This window comes from Dipodomys spectabilis, unplaced genomic scaffold, assembly GCF_019054845.1.
Source record: "Dipodomys spectabilis isolate Male_0828 unplaced genomic scaffold, ASM1905484v1 ptg000474l, whole genome shotgun sequence".
NCBI classification, from domain to species: Eukaryota; Metazoa; Chordata; class Mammalia; order Rodentia; family Heteromyidae; genus Dipodomys; species Dipodomys spectabilis.
The window spans coordinates 1,171,544-1,194,201 of NW_024871151.1; the positions used below are offsets into that span (position 1 = coordinate 1,171,544).

A 22,658-nucleotide genomic window follows, 5' to 3' on the forward strand; every position below is an offset into this window, starting at 1 on the left:
GTGGTTAATTGAGGATAAGAATCTCATGAGCTTTCCTACATGGGTTGGCTTTGAACTGCAATCCTCAGATCTCAGCCTCTTGAGTAGTTAGGATTACATGTGTAAGCCACCTGCACCCAACTTCCTCATTTATTTTCTCATGGTGAGTTCAAGCTGATTTCTCTACTCCTTGTAGTTCCTAGCAACTACAAAGTAGGCCTAGAGGTACCTCATCCTTTACAGTACTCCTTAGGACCAAGTGACTGCTGAGTGCAGGAAAGCAGATGAGGCCAATATAAAATACAATACTATCTATCTATCTATCTATCTATCTATCTATCTATCTATCTATCTATCTATCTATCTATCTATCTATCTATCTATCTATCTATCTATCTATCTATCTATCTATCTATCTATCTATCTATCTATCTATCTATCTAATCTATCTATCTATCTATCTATCTATCTATCTATCTATCTATCTATCTATCTATCTATCTATCTATCTATCTATCTATCTATCTATCTATCTATCCATCCAGTGGAGAGAACTAACACAGTCCCCCACTACCACAAATTATGCAGTCGAATTTCCCACATTTGGGGAAATCTCAGGGGTCAGCAAATCTGGAGTGCAATAGATAAGCCTGGCCCTGGGAAAACCACCTTCGTGATCATAGCATCTCCCCTGCCAGGTAAGTAACAAGGCTTTAAAAAACTATTTTTTTTAAAGAGCCATTGGCTCTGGTCACTCATTTGTTTTCTTTCTTTTTATTTGTAAATCATGGGACTTGAACTCTGGGTGCTGTCCCTGAGCTCTTCAGCCTAAGTGAAGTGCTCTACCACTTGAGCCAGAGCCCACTTCTGGTCTTCTGGTGGTTAATTGAGGATAAGAATCTCATGAGCTTTCCTACATGGGTTGGCTTTGAACTGCAATCCTCAGATCTCAGCCTCTTGAGTAGTTAGGATTACATGTGTAAGCCACCTGCACCCAACTTTATTTAAAAAACTAACAAACATGTGAGAGTAGTTCACATTTGTAATCCTAGCTATTCAGAATGCTGAAATCTGAGGATTAAGCTTTAAATACTAGATAAATTTTGCTGAATTTTTATTAAAGCTCCTTTGGTGTTTTTAATTGAAGGTTTTATTTATTTTCTTATTTTACTGTTTCTTACTGTGACTACCAAAAAGCTGAGTGACTTCCATGGCTTGTATTCCTGGATTACTTTGGAGGTGCTCTAAGACTTCATCAGAGGCCAGACTTGTTCTACTCAGTTGAGTAGCTAGCCACAACGCTGTAAGCGACAATACTTACAGTAAGCAAAATTACATAAAATTAAAAATTCAGACACACAGTTACACTAGCCATATTTCAAATAAAAATAGAATTCAAGTTTCAGTGAATGTTAGTAAAGTTTTAATGCATTCATTTTATCTGTGTCCCCTGTCACACTGCCACAGAAGAATGGAATAGTTACGGCATATCATGTGACTCCCAAGGCCTGGATGTACTTACTCTGTTCCTTTACAGAAAATGTTTGCCTGACCATGTACCCTAGTGAATATCATTATGCAGAGCTACCCTCTTTTCTATATGCTGTTATTTCTCCCTATCCTTTTCTCCCTCCCTCTCTCTTCCCTCACCCAATCCCTCCCTCTCCTTGTTTTAGGGATCAAAACTCATGCATGGTAAGCTGCTAAGCTGAATCCCAGCCCTGTGTATGATTTTGTGGTTGGTGAGGGGGTACTTTTTCAGGGCTTGAACTTTGGCCCTGGACACTATCTCAACTTTCTTCCTCCCTTCCTTCCTTCTTTCCTTCCTTCCTTCCTCCCTTCCTTCCTTCCTTCCTACCCTCCTTCCTTCCTTCCTTCCTTCCTTCCTTCCTTCCTTCCTTCCTTCCTTCCTTGCTTCCTTCCTTCCTTTCTCTCTTTCATTTTGTCAGTCATGGGGCCTGAACTCTGAAATCTGGGCCTGGTCACTGTCCCTCAGCTCTTTAGATGAAGGATAGTGCTTTACCATTTGAGCCACAGCACCACTTCTGGCTTTTTCCGACTTATGTGGTGATGAGTAATGGAACTCAGGGCCTTATGCATGCAAGACAATCACTCTACCCCTAAGCAACCTTCCCAGCCCTCATTTTATTTTAAAAATAAAATTCAAAACATGCCTTTTATGAATCCTCATTCAATTTATTGAAACATAGTATATATTCTTTAAGCTGTTTTTAAAATATTTTTAGTGTAAAAATATTGTACAGAAGGTTTACAGTTACATGAGTAAAGTAGTGGGCACATTTCCTAGCGAGCATTGTCACCTCCTCCTTTCTTTTTCCCCAAACATCCCTTCCCTCCCCACCTTCCCAACACCTCCCATCCCCGACAAATGTTGTAAAGTTTTTTTCAACATAGTGTTTTGTACATCTCATTGTTACAATGGGTTAAACTGTATCCTTATTTAAGCATCTTGTTATGTACATATAAGATGCAGGTCACCAGAAACAAATACAGTGAAAACAGAGTAATACCCTGGAGGAAGAACATACCAGAGAAACAAAAAAAATCACATAGTACATTATAAATATATTAAAAACAATAGTAAGGAAGAAAAAAGCACTTGAGTTACTGTCTTGAGGTTTATTTCACTTAACATCATCTTATATGGTCATATGTACATAGCTTTTGATTTTTTCTTCTTGTCCTAGACATATACTAGTTATTGAAAAAAAGGGAAACTATAAGACCTACGTTTTGGGGGGGCCTGGCCTACTTCACTTAATATAATTTTTTCCAAGTCTTTCTATTTCCTAACAAGTGGGGTGATGTAATTCTAATGGAGGCATAGAATTCCATTGTGTATATGTGTGTGTGCGTGTGTGTGCGTGTGTGTGTGTGTGTGTGTGTGTGTGTGTGTGTGTATACATGTATATGTATATATACATATATATGTCACATTTTCTTGATCCATTTATCTACTGAGGGACATTTGGGTTGGTTCCATATCCTAGCTATGGTAAATAATGCTGCAATAAACAGTTGTGCTGGTAGCTTTAATATAGCCTTGTTTGTGATCATTTGGGTAAATGCTCAAAAGTGGGATTGCTGGGTCATAGGGAAGCTCTATGTGGAGTCTTTTGAAGAATATCCATACTGCTTTCCAAAGTGGATGAACTCCCACCAACAATGCAGTAAGGTTCCTTTTTGACCACATCCCCTCCATCATCTGTTATTATTAGAGTTCTTGATTTTTTTTTTATAGCCATTCTAACTGGGGTGAGGTGGAATCTCAACATTGTCTTGATTTTCATTTCTTTTATGGCTAGAGAAGTTGAGGGTTTCTTCATGTGTCTATTGGTCATTCCTATTTCCTCTTCAGAGACCTTTCTCTTTAAGTCTTTAGCCTACTTATTTATGGGGCAGTTGTTTCTTTGAGGATTTGTTTTTGGGGAATTTAATTTTTTGAGTTCTAAATATATTTTAGATATGAGACCCTTGTCCATTGTATGGCTAGTGAAGATCTTCTCCCAATACTTGGGCTTTCTATTGATCTTGCTAGCTATGCCCTTTGCCATGTAGAAGCTCTGCAGTTTCATGCAATCCCATTTGTCCAACCTTTCTATGATTTGATGTGTTTCTGGGTCTTTATTAAGAAACTTTCAGCATGTGCCAAGGAGACCTAGAGGTTCTCCTCTTCCTTCCTGTAATGTTTTCAGGGTATCTGCTTTGACTCCAAGGTCTTTGATCCATTTGGAGTTGATTCTGTTGCAGGGTGCTATATAAGGATCTAGTTTTAGTTTTCTACTGGTGTGAAACATAGTATATGTTTTATAAGTCTTTGTCCATCTCTCTAGAGCCCTCCACAAGTTTATATGTATTTGTAGCTTGAGAAGGGAAATAAGATTTAAATCAGGACAGTAGGAGGCTATGGTTTATAAGGTTCATTTGAGACCCTTTTGGAAGGAATGTTGACTTTTTCCATCTGATGTCCTACAGATGACAACCTTGGTACAGGTATTGAGTAGACTGTCATAGGATAGGAAGCTTGTATTGATTTCTCCTGACTTTCCCCTGGGGACAAAGAAGGTGAAGTAGCCATGAGCATGAATCTGTAGAGGGATTGCAATTTATTTGTATTGACTGTGTATTTCTAGTTACTGTTCCCACAGGCCAGTGGGTAAAAGTTTTTTTTTCCTTTCCTACTTTAGCTGTAACTAGTTATTTTTCATTTTTTAAATTTTATTTTATTGTAAAGAGTCTATAGAGGGGTTAGAGTTACGTAAATAAGGCAATGAGTACATTTCTGGTCAAGCATTGTTACCCCTTCCCTTGTTTTTCTTCCACTATCCCTTACCTCCCTCACCTCCTGCACTCCTCCTCTCCCCACCCGAAACTGTAAAGTTCATTTCCAACATACGGTCTTATGGATATCATTGTTGCAACGGGTCATCCTGTGTCCTTGTTTTAGCATTTTGTTATTTCCCTTCCCCTCCCCAAATTAGAAAAATGTATATACAAGATGCAGGGTATCAAAATCAAGTACAGTGACAAAAGGGGATATACCACAGGGGGAAGAATATACAAATGAAACCAAACACTTACATAATAAACCTAAAACAACAACAACAAATGAACCCCAAGATATAGTGATTTGTTTTTATAAGACATTTAGTCTAAAACTCCCTAGACATCTTAAGTTTGGACTATTTCTTTTTTTTTTCTGGCAGTCCTGTGGTTTGAACTTAGGGCACTCTACGGCTTAAGCCCCAAAGCACCACTTCGAGTAGTATATCTTATATAAAGTGTCATAACTTTCCAGCCTAGGCAGGTTTCAAATAATGATCCTTAGTTCTCAGCTTCCTGAGTATCTAGGAGTACAAGTATAAGCCACCAGCACCTGGCTTGAATAATCCCATAGTTTTAACTACAGTTGTTTTCATATCCCCTACCAACAATGCTTTCTCATACTTTTTGAAGTTATCTCTAAATAGCTTAGGAAGGAGTTTAAGCATTGCTTAATCATTTTTTCACTTTCATTAGTATATACTAGTTGCACACACTGAGAGGTTTGATGGAGTTACTTCCACACACGCATATGATATACTTGCTCACATTCATCCTGACTTCCCAGTGCCCAGCCCTTGAATTCAAGGCCCAGAACTACTGTGCACATGCAAACATTCACAGAGACATACAAACACACACACACACACACACACACACACACACACACAGCAGAACAATTAGCAAAGGTTATACTGTGGATCAGGAACTGCAAGGAAACATGGGAAGGTAGATTGTCTTTTCCCAGTTTCTCTGTCTTCCTCCATTCTCTGCTTTTCCTCAGAACAACTCAAGCCCTCCACACCTCACTTCTGTCTGTTTTGAACACCCTGAGCTTGGCTTCCAGTATGCCATTCATAGGGAGCTGCCCTTGCCTGGATAGATGATCCTCAAAGTAAGCAGAGGGTCTCAGGTTATATGTTATTTTTCCATTTGGAGTGTGAATGAAGGCCCTGAGACCATAAGCAGCCTCTTGAAGTATATGAACAGCTGTATTGAACTACAAGACTCACCTCAGAAAACAAGCAGAGGAAATGGGATGCAGAATACACAATCTGAACCAATAGATCTATAGGTGACTGAGAGTCAATTTCCACATTAATGGCATGAATACAAGGGTGAGTCCATTTGAAGAGAGGTCTCCAACAATTTCATGGGACCCCATGGACAAGCCTGGCAGGAAGACACGTGTGTGTGTGTGTGTGTGTGTGTGTGTGTGTGTGTGTGTGTGTGTGTGTGCCTGAAGGCTGGGCTGGGGCTCAGGCTGAGGCTGAGTGCAGCCTGCCCTTATGCCTTTTTTTGCTGCTCTACCACTTCATCCACAGCTCCACTTCTGACTTTTTTGGTAATTGATTGGAGATGAAATTCTGATGGACTTCCTTACCATGGCAGGCTTCAACTGTGATCTTCAAATCCCAGCCTCATGAATAGCTAGTATTAAAGAAGTGAGGCACTGGAACCTGTCAGGAAGCCTCTTAAATAACAGAGCTATTTTTAGGGAGACAAGAAACACCTCAGTCCAAAAGATGGTGTTGAGTTTTCATGTTTTAAAAGAAAAAATGCACTCAATAGTAAAGTGTGAAGTAATATTGAAGGAAAGAAGACAGGAAACTTTCATAAATCTGGCATTGTGAAAGCCCATCGGACATGAGTCTTTCATATAGGAATCAAAATAATATCTATGTGGCAACATTGAGACTCACCCATGTGGTCACGTGAACTGGTTGAAGACCTATTCTCACACTGACATACCTTCAAAAGTCTGGGATTCTGCTCTGTGGAAGATGTTTCCCAGTCACACTTGTAAGTCTCTTAGTTCTGTTTTTCACACTTCTCATCCCTCATTTTTAGTATTCACCAAGTATCTTTTCCATTGCTGCTCCAGAAGATGCTTTCAATGTCACTGTAAAGATTCATCTAATAAGAGAAACATGTTTGAAGAACTTTAATACTTATATTAATAATATCATTACTAATAAAGAGTATTATTCAAGAACTACTTTAAGATAAATAAAACATGATTTGGAGCAGTTATGTATATTCCTAGGCCATTACAAATCTGTAGTTACTGCAATCTTACAATACAAATGTTCTTAAGAAAGAAAAAGTGTTGATAATATAAGCAACCCAGTAGTTGTTGAATGAGATAAATACAGTGAGGACTTCTGTTGAGCTAGTACACACTGGTTCTTGCTCTGAAAGCATCACCTATCTGTTCTGAGAACCAGTCAGGCTTAAGTAGGACACATGCTTCCGGATGACAGACCTGCCTGGCATTCACTGCCTAAGTCCATTCAGGCCCACAGCCCATAGGCAATATAGAACAACCTTCAGAACAGTCATCCTGACTTTAAAGCTCAAGCCTCTAATCCTAGCTCATCAGCAGACTGATGTCTGAGGATTGTGGTTCAAAGTCACCCTGGGCAGCAAAGCCACAGTGGGAGGGATAAACTGAGAGCAAGGGAAGGGGTGTAATTGTCCCCAAAAAATGTATTCATTACCTGACAACGGTTTAATTTAATTGACTTAACTGTTACCCCTCTGAACATCATATTCCTAATAATATTTTTTTAAGAAAAGGAAAGATGAGGCTGGGAAGGTGGCTCAATGGTAGAGTGCTTGCCTTGCATTCATGAGGCCCTGAATTCAATTCCTTAGTACCATATAAGTAGAAAGAAAGCTGGAAGGCACGCTGTGGCTCAAGTGGTAGAGCACTAGCCTTGATCTGAAGAGATGAGGGACAGTTCCCAAGCCCAGAATTCAGGCCCATAACTGACAAAAAAATAAAGAAAAGGAAATAAAAAAGGAAGAGTATTGCTTCCAGGCTCAGTGCCAAGCCTGTAATCCTAGCTATTCATGAGGCTGAGGATCAGTGATTGAAGCCAACTTGGGTAGGAAAGCCTATATGACTTTTATCTCCAATTATGTACAAAAAAAATCTCGAAGTAGAGTTGTGGCTCCAGTGGTAAAGCAGTAGTCTTGAGGGAAAAAACATAAACTACAGGGATAGTATCCATTTCCTGATTGCAAGCCCCAGAAAGGCACAGAATAAAAGAAGGAAAGACACTATGAACTTGGTTTATCTGTACCTGAGATGTCTTTGTTAGAAACGATTATGGACTGAAACTCTGAACAGGGCATACTGGGTCTGGCATTTTTTCTGCACAAACTATGTGCACAACCATCTTAACTCCTTCGCTTTTCTATAGTTGCAGGTTGCATTATCTTCTCACCATGGAAGAGGTCCAGTATTTACTTTCCCTAGGGTACCTGCTTCCTTGTCTTCTGCTCTTTACTCATGGACAGCAGTATTTTAACTGAGAATGCAAGGAGGAGGATTGGCAATGCCTTGAAAAAGGGAATTTGCTAGAAGTGGGTGAGACAGTGGTGATAATGCCCAGGACCAGGTGAGCATTTTGGTGATGATTGGGCATGGTGTGTCATTCTTTATCAATATGCTGAGGGGCCATGGACATGAAGAGGAGGCCTCAATGCCTCCTGGGGTCATTCAGACTACACAGATATAAGCCAGCTAATCTTCCTCTCACTTTCCCAGCATGGAGTTATGGGCCTTGCCTGGAAGGGGACTCATGCCCAAGTATGGACAGCTACCACACAACATCCAGTTGTGTCCTCTACATTGTTACTACATTGAGAGCAGTGCAGCACAAATCACATGGAACATGTCTAAATCATTAAAGGGATGGGAAAGTGGTTCTATGTTATATGGACCAAGACAGACAGAGAACACCATATAAGTTCCCTTTCAGAGTCCCCACTTCTGTTCAATGGCCAAGAGAACATACAGGAAAACCTCCAGAAGGAGGAGCTATGTTCCTAACCTGGACCCTTCACTGCATGATTTCCCAAAGCTTATGGATACAATGAAACTAAATCTCTCCATGATGAGGCACAAAGTCTCTGAGACCATTGCCCACATCTGTGAGGAGAGCATAGGAGGTAAAATGGACTGTCAGGGGAGGGGAATAGCCACAGAGCGTCTCCGTGACATCTCTGGCATCCAGTATTCAGATAATTAGGGAAAGGTTATGAAAGCTTATTTGGTGTGGATAGTGAATCATTGCAGCAGGTGGCACAGAGGATGGGAAAGCGAGTTGAAGAGTACATGGGTCCCATCAAGAGAGCTGGACATTATGTTGGATATGTTACATGATAGCCTTTGCTAATGCCAGGTCTTAGACAAGTGTTATACTACAGCGACTCTGCTGTCTACTACCACAAATGCATGGAAGAGAGATAGAAACTTGATACAGTTGCTGACATCACCAAGATCATCCTAAGGAAGAACTTCATAGACATTATCATCTGATTGTGTGTGGGGTCTGGGGTGGGGGGAGGTGTATGTGTGGACACTAGGGATTCAACTTCTGAGCCTTTTTTGCTCAAGGCTTGTACTATAGCTCTTAAGCCACAGCTCCACTTTCAGCTTTTTTGATATTTTATTGGAGTCTCACAAGTATTTACTTACAAGATAAACTTTAATTATGAGGTGATATGATTTTAAGGATGATATACTACTATGCAAATACAATAAATAAAAATGGGAGGTAAAAAGACACTCTAAGGACTATATAGGAAGTTTTATGAAAGCCATGAAAGTATATCTAAAAAAAGTGTTATTAGTGACTTAAACAGCAGTGCTAAATTTTTTGTCCTGGATAAATGAATGCAGTCAGTTATTTCTGTTTAAATGTATAATGTTATTTTTCTCTTTTTACTGTTTGTAATCCATACTATTAATATTAATAGGTGTAGGAGACTCAAGCTGAGCTGTTGAACCTGGAAAAGGTTTGAGAGGTTGGAACACCACCTCAATAGTACTCAGAAAGCTGAGAGCTGACCATGGAAAGGTTAAAACACAGCTCTGTGAAGTAAGCCATGCCCAAAGAAATATAGGTCCCATGGTTTCCCTTATTTGAAACAACTAGTATATGTCTGAGACAAACAGAAACTGTCAGACAAGTTGATGTTAGATGAAATGAATCCCAAGATAAGGATTCAAATGTTTTTTTTTTCTTTCTTGAGATTGTTTCCAACATATTTATTTATTTATTTATTTATTTATTTATTTATTTTTGGATCTGGTCGTGGGGCCTGAACTCTGGGCCTGGGCGCTTTCCCTCAGCTCTTCAGCTCAAGGCTAGCGCTCTACCACTTGAGCCACAGCACCACTTCCGGCTTTTTTTCTTTTCGCTTACGTGCTGCTGAGGAATCGAACCCAGGGCCTCATGCATGCAAGGCAAGCGCTCTACCACTGAGCCACCTTCCCAGCCCCTCCAACATATTTATAAAATGATTTCTTTGTTGCTTTGTATGTACCTCCCCCATGGTATTAGCCCTGCTTTCACTGTATTTGATGTTGGTATAATTTGTGGAAAGGAAGGGAAGAAAAACAAATTGTTTAAATAGGGATACTGGTGGATCCATTGCAACAATGAGATGTACAACACGTTATGTCGAAAAGCGAACTTTACAACTTTGGAGGGGGGGTAGGAAGAGCGGGAGGGAGGAGTGGGGGGAGGAATGGAGGGAGGGATGGGAGATGGGAAGGGATAGGAAGGGAAAACAAAGGAGGAGGCAACAATGCTTGATAAGAAATGTACTCATTATCTTGCCCATGCAATTGTAACTCCTCTGTATGGTATTTTCACGATAAAAAAATCAAAAAATAAATAAATATATAAATAGGGTTACAGGTGACCCCATTACAACAATGAAATGTATAAGATGTTATGTTGAAAAACAAACTTTACAACTTCGGTGGGGGGTAGGGGAAGGGAAGGGGGGTTGAGAGGGGAAGGGATGGTAAGGGGAAACAAAGGAGGAGGCAAGAATGCTTGATAAGAAATGTACTCACTATCTTGCCAATGTAATTGTAACTCCTCTGTATGGTATTTTCACAATTAAAAAAAAAAAAGCATACCTCTGGAGAGGGTCAAGCTATTGCCCCCTTCCATAGTGCTTTAAAGGCCTTGAAGCCTGGGGGGTAAAAGAATTGACAATTTAACCTAGGAAGCTAGATAAAATAGACCAAATGTCTGGATTTTCTCTAGGTTGCATTCTCCTTTCTCAAAACAAAAAGGGAACCAGTGTTTCTCACTCATTGTGGTGGCTCTGATTGCAATATAGAAGCTTCATTTTTGCATGTATCCATGGTAACCTTCCCAGTGTGAATTCAAATAAATATGATTGCTTGTGTGACCTGGGGCCCAGGAGCCAGTAAGCCTTGGGACCCTGGGTCCTCATTGATTTTTTTTTCTTTTTCTCTATACCTGTCTATTTTCTAATTTTCTTCAGCTTGGTATCCTATTGCACTGCCTTGGGTTGCAATTAGCAACAAATATGAATATTCTTGAGTTGTAAAACATAAAAGACTTACAAACTTTCTTATCCCAGATGGCTTCAAACCACAATCCTCAGATTTAAGCCTTCTGAGTAGGATTACAGGCATAAGCCACTGGCAACCAGCATGCATCTGAAGACTTGATGTCAGTGAGATCTTTCTTGGGGAATGTCTGCACATCTCAGTCCTCCTCAGCTCTGTTCCTTCCTGTTGCCCAAACAGAGTCAAACACTTTCACTCCTTTATGTTCAAAATCCTTGAGGTTAGTGAACTGACTTGCCTGCCATGTACCTCCTTTCTATAAATACAATAATGGATTTTACTCTTTACCATCGATTAACTAAATTAACTGGGATCCACACAGAGGTGACATGTCCTTTTCTGGATTGCACACCGTACACCTATGTTTTACTTTATCTAATAAAGTTAACATAACTTGTTTGAGGTTTCTTAGTTCCCATATTTCTTCCTTCTCATCCCTCTTTCCCTTGCACAGAGGGAAGAACCATTTGGAATTGTGAAGAGTGAGTTTTTAGTCATTTTCTGAAAAGCTTTGCCAATGGATCCTGATTTCCAAGTCCTGAGTAACTGGCCTGTAAAGCCTTGTTCTTTAATCTCTCCTCAGCTGACACAAATGACCATATATGTCTAAAAAAGGCTTTGGGAAATGAGTTCAGGTTATCAGTTAGTAATCCTTATTACCTGGTCACTGCACATAAGTTGTTTTTGTTTTTTTTTCGTTTTGTTTTGTTTGAATAGTGTACAATTAGTACCAGAATTAGACTTCCAAGTATTTTTTTTTTAATTCAAAGCTAGCAGGCTCTCTTATTTGAACCACAGATCAACTTCAGCCCCACTCTCTTTATCTTTTGGTAGTAAATAGGACAGAAGTGTCTCACAGGAAGCCAAGGGCACTACACAGTATCCTCAAATCTGAGGACTGTGGTTCACAGCCAGCCTGGGCAGGAAAGTCAATGAGCCTCCTATTCCCAACTAATCAGCAAAAAGAAGTGGAACTGTGGCTGAAGTGGTAGAGCAGCAACCTTGAACATAAAAAAAGCTAAGAAAAAGCTAAGAAAAAAAGTTTTAAAAAATGTAAGTGAAAAATAGATCTAGCACTAAGACAACCACAAAATAAATTTTTTTAAAAAGTGCAAGAGAGCAGAAAGAGTCTTAAAAATGATAAAAATTAACAAGAAACTGGTGGCTCACATTTGAAATTCTAGCTACTCAAAACACTGAAATCGAGCATTACTATTCCAAGGCAGCCAGGACAGGAAAGCCCATTTTGTGTGTGTGTGTGTGTGTGTGTGTGTGTGTGTGTGTAAAAAGCCCATTGTGTGTGTGTGTGTGTGTGTGTGTGTGTATGACTGTGTGTGTGTTCCTTTCTGGGATATGATCTACAAGTTTTTACTTGACCATTTCCAATGTTTTGGAGGTTAATTTGAGATAAGAGTCTCATGAACTTTCCTTGTCCCCTGACAATGAATCGCAATCAGTATAAGTCAGGACCTTGCGGGAGTGTCTATATTTACTTCCTACTAACCACCAAAACCAAAAAATGAACCAAATTGCAAATGTTACTAAAGTTTTAGAGCATTCTATCTTTCAGCAAGATTGGTGAGGCCCTAAAAACAAGACAGAGAACCAACAAATAAATAAATGTATGTGAAGAAGAAAAGAGCCAATTAGTTTTTTATAATATAGACTCATATCTTTAATCCAAGCTGAAATGTAAAGATCACAGTTCGAATCCAGCCTGGGCAGGAAAGTCCAACTAACTTCTTTTTGAGTGTTCTAGACATGGGCTTGAACTTGAGGGTTTTTACTCAAGTTTAAAAATACTACTTCCTGTATCATGTGCTTAATTGGAGATGAGACTGATGGACTTTCTAGCCCAGGCTGGCTTTAAACTGTAATCCTTAGATTTTAGGATACTGTGTAGTGCCTTGGTTCCCATGGGACTCTTATCTACTATTAACCACTAAAAGAAAAATAGAGGCGGAAGTTGAGCTGAGGCTCAAGTAGTAGAGCCTGCTAGCTTTGAAATGAAAAACAAAATACCCAAAACAAAACAAAACAACCCTCAGCGACAGTCACTAGGCCTTGAATTCAAGCCTCCCCCCCCAAAAAAAAAAGACCTCAAGAGTTGAGTTTTTGTTCCTGCTAGCTTTGAGCAAAAAACAAAAGGCCAAAAATCTCATGGACAATGAAGTAGTGTGGCCTAAATGTAGAGCCTGCTAGTTTTGATCTAAAAAAAACAAGCCAGGTGCCTCTGGCTCATGCCTGTAATCCTTGCTACTCAGGAAGCTTAGATCTGAGAATCACATTTGGAAGCCAGCCTCGGCTAAAAAGTCCCCTGGTAACCAATATACAAGGACACGTGCACCTCCATGTTTATTGCAGCACTGTTCAAATAGCTAGGATGTGGAAACAACCCAGATGCCCCACCACAGATGAATGGATCCAAAAATTGTGGTATCTATACACAATGGAATATTATGCAGCCATTAGAAGTGACAAAATAATGGCATTTGCAGGGAAATGGATGGAGCTAGAAGGAATCATGTTGAGACAAACGGTACATGGTCTCCCTGATAAGTGGATGCTAAATCCAAAATGTTAGGTGATACGACAAAACTAACAGGACTTAAGAAACAAAGAACTCCCACTCATCTGGTTGAACCACTACTAAATACCCCCATGCTGCTGATCACATGTATGGTGTATAACATGTGAACACCGTTATATGTTATAGACTGTGATAGACAATTTGCTCCAGGAAAGTTAGAATGAACTTGTGACTTTAAATGAGCATCATTATTCCACAATACTGTGAAATTCCGGAAATTATGTAATCACTTAATCACAATAAAAAAAAAAAGAACCTCGGGGAAGGTAGGGAAGGAAGGGATGGTAGGGGGAAAACAATGGAGGGGGTAACATGTTCAAGAGGAAGTGTACTCATTACCTCACTCATGTAACTGTAACCCTCTGTATAGTATCTTTACAATAAAAAAAAGTCCCCTGGTGACTGTTTTTTCCAACTAAGTAGAAGTGGCACTGTGTCTGAAAATAGTAGTGTGCCTGTTGTGTCCCTGACGGACAGTTCCTAGGCATTGAGTTCAAGCCCCACAACTGACAATATCAATAAATTAATTAATTAAATACTGAGCATAAATGAGTAGGCCCTAATAATAAAGGACATGAACTTTGAAAAAGGGGGAAGGGACAATCAAATAAATGAAAAGGTAGAAAAGGAGCATATTAAGGTTTTCTAAATCAAAACTGTAATTCTACCTGCTCAGATTACTGAAAACTGAGGACTGTGGTTCAAAGCCAGCCCAGGCAGGAAAGTACAGGAGACATATTTTACTGTGTTCAGTATGGGGGCTTGAACTTGCTATGTTTTGCTCATGGCTACAGGTCTACTTCTTCCAACCTCTTGGTGTTTATTAGAGATAATTGTCTCATTGACTTTCTTGCACAAGACTGGCATTGAAACATGATTCTCAGATTTCAGTCCTTTCTGTAATGCTCTTGACTTTCTATTGATATTCTAATCTCTTATTAACCACAAAAAATGCAAAAGTTGAGCTATGGCTCAAGTAGTGAAACCAGCTACTATTAAGGTAAAAATAAATAAACCTCAAGGAAAGTCATCATGACTTAATTTCAAGACATAAGAACCACCACTCAATTAAAAAAAAATAGAACCTCAGTCACTGTGACCTGAGTTTAAGCCCTAGAAAAAAAGCTGCAAAAAAGAAAAACAGCCTGTAGTTTACCTGTGGTCAAAGTTGTAGGGCATGGTAGTTTCAAGGGAAACAAAAAAAAACAGCATAATAGCTAGCGCCTAATAACAAATGCCAAAAAGAAAGAAAGAAATAATAAATAACTGAAAAGGTGAAAGAAGAGGTAATTAAAGATTTGTAAATGTTGACTCACACTTATAATTCTGAATCTAAGGAATCGGAAATCTGTAGATCATGGTTCAAAGCCATACTGGACAGGAAAGTCCATGAAACTTGCTTCAGTGTGTTCAGTCGAGGGACTTAAAATTGAAGTGTTTTGCTCAAGGCTACAGCTCTACTATCTTCCACCTATTAGGTTGACTGGAGATAAGAGTCTCATTGATTTTCCTGCCCAGGCTGACTTTGAACTCTGATCCTCAGATTTCAAGCCTCTCTGTACTGCCCTGGACTACCCATGGGATTCTTGCCTCATATTAATCACTTAAAAAAGGCAGAAGTTTAGCTGTGGCTCAAGTAGTAGAGCCATCTACCCTTCAGTTAACTAAGTAAATCAATAAAACCTCAGAAAGAGAGGAGAGGAATGAGAGTGAAAGACAGAATGTCTTATAATAAGCAAAAGGAAAGAAATGTATATATCACCTGGAAGAAATAATTGTATTGTCAAAGCTTATAGAATTGTATTGTCAAAGCTTATAGAATTCACAAACTTTATCGACCATAATAATGACAATTTGCATTGTGAAGGTTAAAATATGTTTGTGACTTCAACTAAATATCACTATTCCACAATATTCTGAAATAAGAGAAATTTAGGTAATCACCTAATCTCAATAATAGTAAAAATCTCAGAAAGAGTCACCAGGCCTTAATTTCAAGCTCCAGCCAAACACACACACACACACACACACACACACACACACACACACACACACACACACACACAGAGCAGGAGCCAAGTTCTCACACTCGGAGCAGAAGCCAAATGAAACAAAAAGTAGACTGTAGTAGACCTATGGCTTAAGTAATAAAGCAAGCTGCTTTTAAGAGAAAAGAAAAGAAAACCTGAGTATGAAGGCAAGGCCCTAAGCCCCTGACTCTTCCCAGAATGGAAATCAGTCATGGAATCCAACAGTTTGTGCTTGTTCTTGGGATCACAGCTGAACGTGCCCCTTCAGTTCTAGGCCCTCCTATCAAAAATAGAAGGTAGGCTTGTTCTTGGCTTCTGGCACAAGTACCTTGTGTAGAGGAAGCCCCTCCTCTTGCTTCCTGTATCCCAGGGTTCAGCCTCTCTTGTGAGTCAAGGTGGGAGGTGGATGGCAGTGTGACAAGAGGTTCCAAATAGAGTGGCAGCTGTGCTAATTGACTTGAGGCTGACAGCTGGATGCCAGGGCTAAGTGATAACAGGTAGCTGTCTCTGATTACCCAGCAGTAGGGAGACTGAGTTGGAGCACCTACTGGCTCTGCCTATCAAGTCCACCCCATCTCCTCTGCCCCTGTAACAACCAGAGGTTTAAATGGGGATCTGAGTTGGCTGTGTCAGATTCCTGCTCCCCAGCCCTACCTGTTTGCCTCTGTGTACACCATTGCTGAGGACATGCATCCAACTGCTCTGCAGCCTTACACCATGAGGGAGATCGTGTACATAGAGGCAAGCCACAGTGGCAACCAGATTGGCCCAAAGGGGAGCATGACACTGGCCTAGGATCCTAGTCTCAAATTTAGGGGGATGAGGAGGAAGAGGATAGGGTTGGAGGGTGCAGGTGGTACTGGTCATGTCTAGGCTGAGGTAGGTGGGGCTCCATAGTAGTCCCTAACCTCCTGGAAATCAAGTCCCCCAGATAGTTTCCCCAATTTCCCTAATTTGTGTGGCCCAGGTGGGTGTGGTTTTTTAAGCAAGGCTGGGGTGGTTTCAACTCTCTTGCATGTCTTAGTCTTACCTGAGACTCAAGTCATTGTACTTAGTTTCCTGGGAATAGACTAATGCATTTTTGGTCTGATTTGAATGAAAGGAGTGCAGTGTCTTTGAGCTGACAGATACAGAGGATTCCCTTTTTGTCGGCTGATGAGTATCAGATAATTGAGAACAGTTCGTCCACCTTAATGCAAATTTCTCTGAGTTTTCATGCCCTATCTCAGTTCCCTTAAGTTGGGTGTTTTCTAAATCAGTGGTTGTCGGTGTATGCTCTGAGGACCGTTGGGGTTCTGGAGAGCCTTCTAGCTAAGTCTTCAAGTTACTGTTTTGGCAACTTCATGTCCATATAAGGCCAGGTTCTCGTCATAGAATCCAAACAGAATATGGTATCCCATAAGATGGAATACTCATAGGAGAACACAGATGTCTTCTATTCAGCCAGATAGCAAAGAGATTAACAAAACTAAAATACCATCAATTTTTGTGCTTTTTTTAATTTAAAAAATCTAATTTTTTTACAAAAATATTTGTGTCAACAGGACTTGGGTTTCTTATAGTTATTTTAAAGTCCATTGTTTGGACAGTTAACATTCTAGGCCATAATACACTTCTATTTCCATCTCAGTTTTGGGAAATGCTAAGCGATGAGCACAACATTGACTGCACTGGCAACTACTATGTAGACAGCAGCTTACAGCTGCAGAGAATCGAGGTGTATTACAATGAGGCAGCTAGTGAGTATCTCCCATCTGGCTTCCAATACCGTGGCAGAATAGGTCCCCGAGGAATACTAATGACAAGGAAGGAGTTCCTGCCTTTCTTAGGGTGGTATTGTAGTTCGAATTTGGGGCCTCGATCTTGTAAGTCAAGTGCTGTATCCACCTGAGCCACTCCACCATATATTTTGAGTATACACTTGTGAATTTCCTCAGGAAAGCCTTTTACTGAATTCCCCCTACCTGTACTTGCTGAGTAGCCACACCTGGATTTTTTTTTTTTTTGTCATGGGGCTTCTACTCTGGGCATAGGCATTGTCCTTCATCTCTTCAATCTTTCTTTTCCTTTTATTATCAGGGGATCCTTTTTTTAGAACTCTCTGGGCTTCCGGGATAAGTCCTTCTAGCTTAGTTTAATTCATTAATTCTGCTTGTTGTAACATATTTGGAAATTTTAAGTTTTTATGTTTACTATGCATGAGCTGCAAAACCGCTTGTGAAGTTGTAGGAGTTTTTGGAGGCAGCGTCACATCAGATGATAGATTGATTGGGGCATCACCCACATTTAATCTTTGGTCCTAGTCTTTATTATTTAAAGAAGCCCTCTCTATTGGACTGGAAAGAAACAACATGCTCTGTTCACAGATTAATAGAAAAATAGCCAAAATGAGAATAAAAGCAATGAATGTACAGCCAAGAAGAATATAGTAAGAATAAAGTTAGAGGCTATAAAGGTGCAGCCAAGTGTATGGGAAGCCTTGAACCAACACCCCCGTCCTGCAGGCATGCTTCCTTAAAGCTCTTTGTCTAAGGGGATCTCATGCAGACTCCGCAGGAGGTGGCATGGCACCAACTATTTCAGGTAGTTTCTTGGAGATGAGAGTCTCCCATAATTTCCTGCCCCAGCTGGCTTCAATCTGCGATCCTAAGATCTCAGACTTTTGAGTAGCTAGAATTTCACCCTTCGGCAACCAGAGCCCAGTTGCATTGCCCTCTTTAAAATACAGATTAAATTTCTAAAAAAATTTTTTTAATTGAAAATTTTAAAATTGTAAAGAGGGATGTTCAGTCACTAATATATATGTGAATAGTCCAAATCACAAAGCATAAATAAAGTGTCTCACCCTGAAATCTATAACACTTCTGGACTTCAGCATTTTGAATATGAATACTTAGCCAACAATAAATTCTTTTTAAGGTTTTTAAAGTAAAAAACATTGTTGTGATGTAGAAAAACCCAATAATAATGTGTAAACACTGCTTTTAAATGATTCATATTGTCTTTCCTAATACAAACAACCTTTCTGAAGTCTACAGAGTAGATTTTCAGTTTTTGTAACTGTCAATGTGAAATTCATTTAATTTTATATAAAGAGTTTCCATTCTACATTATTGTATACAAACAGAATCGTAGATAATTGGTTTTCCTCTGTAATAAACAAATGAAAAAGTGCAAACAAAAGGACAGAGCTATTTAATGTATTTGAGTTCTATGGATCTACATTTGGGGATGTCCCCACCTTGGTATTTTGTGTTAATATTGCTTAAGTAAGATATAAGACTTTAATCTTGTGGTTCCTTGGTTGAGAGTTGTTGTGTGGGATTGTGTTACTCCTATGAACAGTATTTTATGTTGTGTCTTTATTAGATTCTATATATCAGGCAGGATGGCCAGTTTTCTTCATGTGATTGTTTAGGAAGGGGGCAGTCTCAAACTCATGTTTATATCATTTTAACTAATATCTCTTTTGAAAAATCAGGTTAAATGGCAAATTGCAAGTAATTGCCCAAAGTTGCTCTGAGTATTTGAATACAGGGAAATGTGCTATTTGATAACAATTATTGAAACATTATAACACAAGAAATATGTATTTTATGTATTTTCCCTAGGAAAGCATTATACTTGAATTCCCCCTACATCTACTTGCTGAAGAGCCACACCTGGCTCTTTTGTTTTGTTTGTTTGTTTTTTTTGTCGGCAGTGGCGCTTAAACTCTGGGCCTATGCACTGTGCCCCAACTCTTCTGTTCAAGACAAGCAGCCCTACCACTTAAGCCACAGTGCCATTTCTGGTTTTCTATTAGTTTATTGGAGATAAGAGTCTCACAGACTTTCCTGCCCAGGCTGGCTTTGAACAGTGATCCTCTGATCTCCAACTCCACAGTTGCTAAGATTATAGGCATGAGCCACTGGTGCTCTGCACCTAGCTACTTTTAATTAGGGAAGGGAAGGGATAGGGAGAACAACAAAGGAGTGGGTAACAATGTTCGACAATAAATGTTCTCATTTCCTTACTCACGTAACTGTAACTCCTCTATACAGCACCTTTACAATAAAAATAAAATTAACAAAAAAGAGAAAGCTTCTTACTGATAGGCAATGATGACTCACACCAGTAATCCTAGCTACTCAGGAGGCTGAGAAATGAGAATCATGGTTCAAATCCAGCCTGGGCAGGGAAGTCCCTGAGACCCTTATCTACAATAAACAACTCAGAAAACTGAAAGTGAGACTGTGGCTCAAGTGATAGAGTGCTAGCCTTGAGCTGAAGAGCTGAGGGACAGCACCCAGGCCCAGAGTTCAAGCCCCACCATGAACAACAACAACAAAAAAATGTGTTGTCATCTTTCTTTTGCCCCATTAGACTCAAAGCCTGATGCTCATCTTTGCCTCCTGAGTAGCTGAGATTTCAGCCACCATGCCCAAAGCAAAGGAATGAAATGCATGGAAATCGACAACTACAAACGTCCTTAAAGTTGCTGAAGCCTCTTGCATGGTGATTCATTCTCAAGATATCTTTTCTGTTTCCATGTCTGAAATGCTATAATTTCTGTAATGAATGCTGAGTGCCACTTAGAATCATAAGCTCTGCCCCTAAGCTCCTTGTCAAGTATAGGCCTAAGTCAAATCTTGTTCCCACAGGCAACAAATATGTTCCTCGGGCCATCATGGTGGACGTAGAGCCTGGCACCTTAGACTCAGTAGGATTGGAACCATAGAGTTTCAGACCAGACACTTCATATTTAGTATGTCAGCATGGTCCATGGAAGATGGCTAACAGGCACCCCTCCTTCCTAACATCCAGGCACTCCAGTTCCCAGTGCTGAGCTGAGCCTTTATCCATCTAGATATCATTCTCACCTAACCCACCTATTTCAGTCCACAGAGTCATGACCCTGGCCACTCAATCAGCACAGATAAGTGCCAGTCTGCAAACAGCCTCTGAAGGGAATGATCAGCGAGCAGGGAACGCTTCCAACAAGGTTTCAGCGTTGCTGGCCCTTTCAAATACCTGGCAATAACAGGGAACCATTTCAGGACACCAGAAATCAAAGCACAGCTATGTATGAGCAAGGTGCAGACAAATGCTTGCAGCTTAGCTTCCCTCTGACCATTCTGTTCTCCTGTTCCTCCTGTGAAAGTAAGTACTTTTCCAGTATTGAGGCAGGCTCTGTTCATTTTTTTTTTGGTCAGTTGTGGGGCTTGAACTCTGGGCCTGAGCACTGTACCTCAGCTCTTCAGCTCAAGGCAAGCACTCTACCGCTTGAACCACAGCATCCCTTCTGGCTTTTTCTGTTTATGTGGTGTTGAGGAATCGATCCCAGGGCCTTGTGTATGTGAGGCAAGCACTCTACCACTGAGAGCCCTTCCCATCCCCAGGCTCTGTTCATTTTTAGAAGTACGTGGTTTGGGTTAAAATGTATCTTCCTCCACATTGTCTTTACTTTCTTTAGAACCTGGGTGATTTGTAGGGTCCCAGATACATTGAAAACATTTCCTGGGGGCTAGGAAGGTGGCTCAGCAGTACAGTGCTTGCCTTGCATGCATGAGGCCCTGAGTTTGATTCCTCAGCACCATATAAGCAGGAAAAAAAGCCAGAAGTGGTGCTGTGGCTTAAGTGGTAGAGCACTAGCCTTGAGCTGAAGAGCTGAGGGACAGTGCCCAGGCCCAGAGTTCAGGCCCACGACTGGACCCCAAAAAAGAAAACATTTCCTTTATTTCACCGAAGTGTATCTAAACTAATAGCCAAAGTTGCTCAGAGGAGCCTATAGTCTTCACAATGCATATAGCACAGTCATTATTCCTGGAGTATGTGTCTCATCATGTCTTTGTGTCTGATAGGCCAGAACAGGGCAGGCAATAACTGGGCCAAGGGCCACTACACAGAGGGAGCCGAGCTGGTGGAGTCAGTGCTGGAAGTGGTGAGCAGAAAGGTGTGACTGTCTCCAGGGTTTCTAGCTGGCCTACTTCCTGGGAGGTGGCACCAGGTCAGGCATGGGCACCCTGATTCTCAACAAGATCCGAGAGGAGTTCCCAGACAGCATCATGAACACCTTCAGTGTCATGCCCTTGCCCAAGATGTTGGACACTGGCACCTTAGACTCAGTGAGATCAGAACCATTTGGCCAGAGTTTCAGACCAGACAACTTCATATTTGATAAGTCATCATAGTCCATGGGAGATGGCTAATAGGCACCCCTCCTCCCTAACATCCAGACACTCTAGTTCCCAGTGCTGGGCTGAGCCTTTATCCACCTAACCCTATCATCCTCACCTAACCCTACAACACCATCTTGTCTGTCCACCAGTTGGTGGAAAATGCAGATGAAACATTCTGCATTGACAACGAGGCCCTGTATGACATCTGCTTTTGCACCCTGAAGCTGCCCATGCCCACCTATGGAGACCTGAACCACCTGGTGTTGGCTACCATGAGCAAGGTCACCACCTGCCTGTGCTTCCCTGCCCAGCTGAATGCAGACCTGCGCAAGCTGGCCGTGAACACGGTGTCCTTCCCCTGCCTGCACTTCTTCATGCCTGGCCTTGCATCCCTGACTAGCCGTGTCAGCCAGCAGTACAATGCTCTTCCAGTGCCCAAGCTCACCCAGCAGATGTGTGACACCAAGAACACGATGGTCACCTGTGATCCCCGCCATGGCTGCTACCTGATAGCAGCTGCCATCTTCTGAGGCCGCATGTCCATGAAGGAGGTGGATGAGCAGATGCTCAACTTGCAGAACAAGAACAGCAGCTACTTTGCAGAATGGATCCCCAACAACGTGAAGACACTTGTGTGTGACATCCCCCCACATGGCCTCACGATGTTGGCCTCAGTCATTGGCAACAACACGGCCATCCAGGAACCCTTCAAGCACACCTCAGAGCAGTTCAGTGCCATGTTGCAGCACAAGACATTCTTGCACTGGTATACAGGCGAGGGCATCGATGAGACGGAGTTCACTGAGGCTGAGAGCAACATCAACGACCCAGTGTCCAAATACCAGCAATGCAAAGATGCCACTGCTGATGAACAGGGGGAATTTGAAGAAGTCTTGTGGAAGAAGAGGTTTAAGACTTCCCATTGCTAG

General features: G+C 40.9%; 1 non-coding gene and 1 pseudogene across 1 annotated transcript; one reads left to right on the forward strand and one right to left on the reverse strand.

The window, feature by feature from the left end:
* Positions 1-521: 521 nt before the first annotated feature.
* LOC122098314 lies at positions 522-685 on the reverse strand. The gene has a single exon (XR_006145723.1). It is a non-coding gene; the product is annotated as a U1 spliceosomal RNA (small nuclear RNA).
* Positions 686-16,285: 15,600 nt separating this feature from the next.
* Positions 16,286-22,658, forward strand: LOC122098312 (annotated as a pseudogene).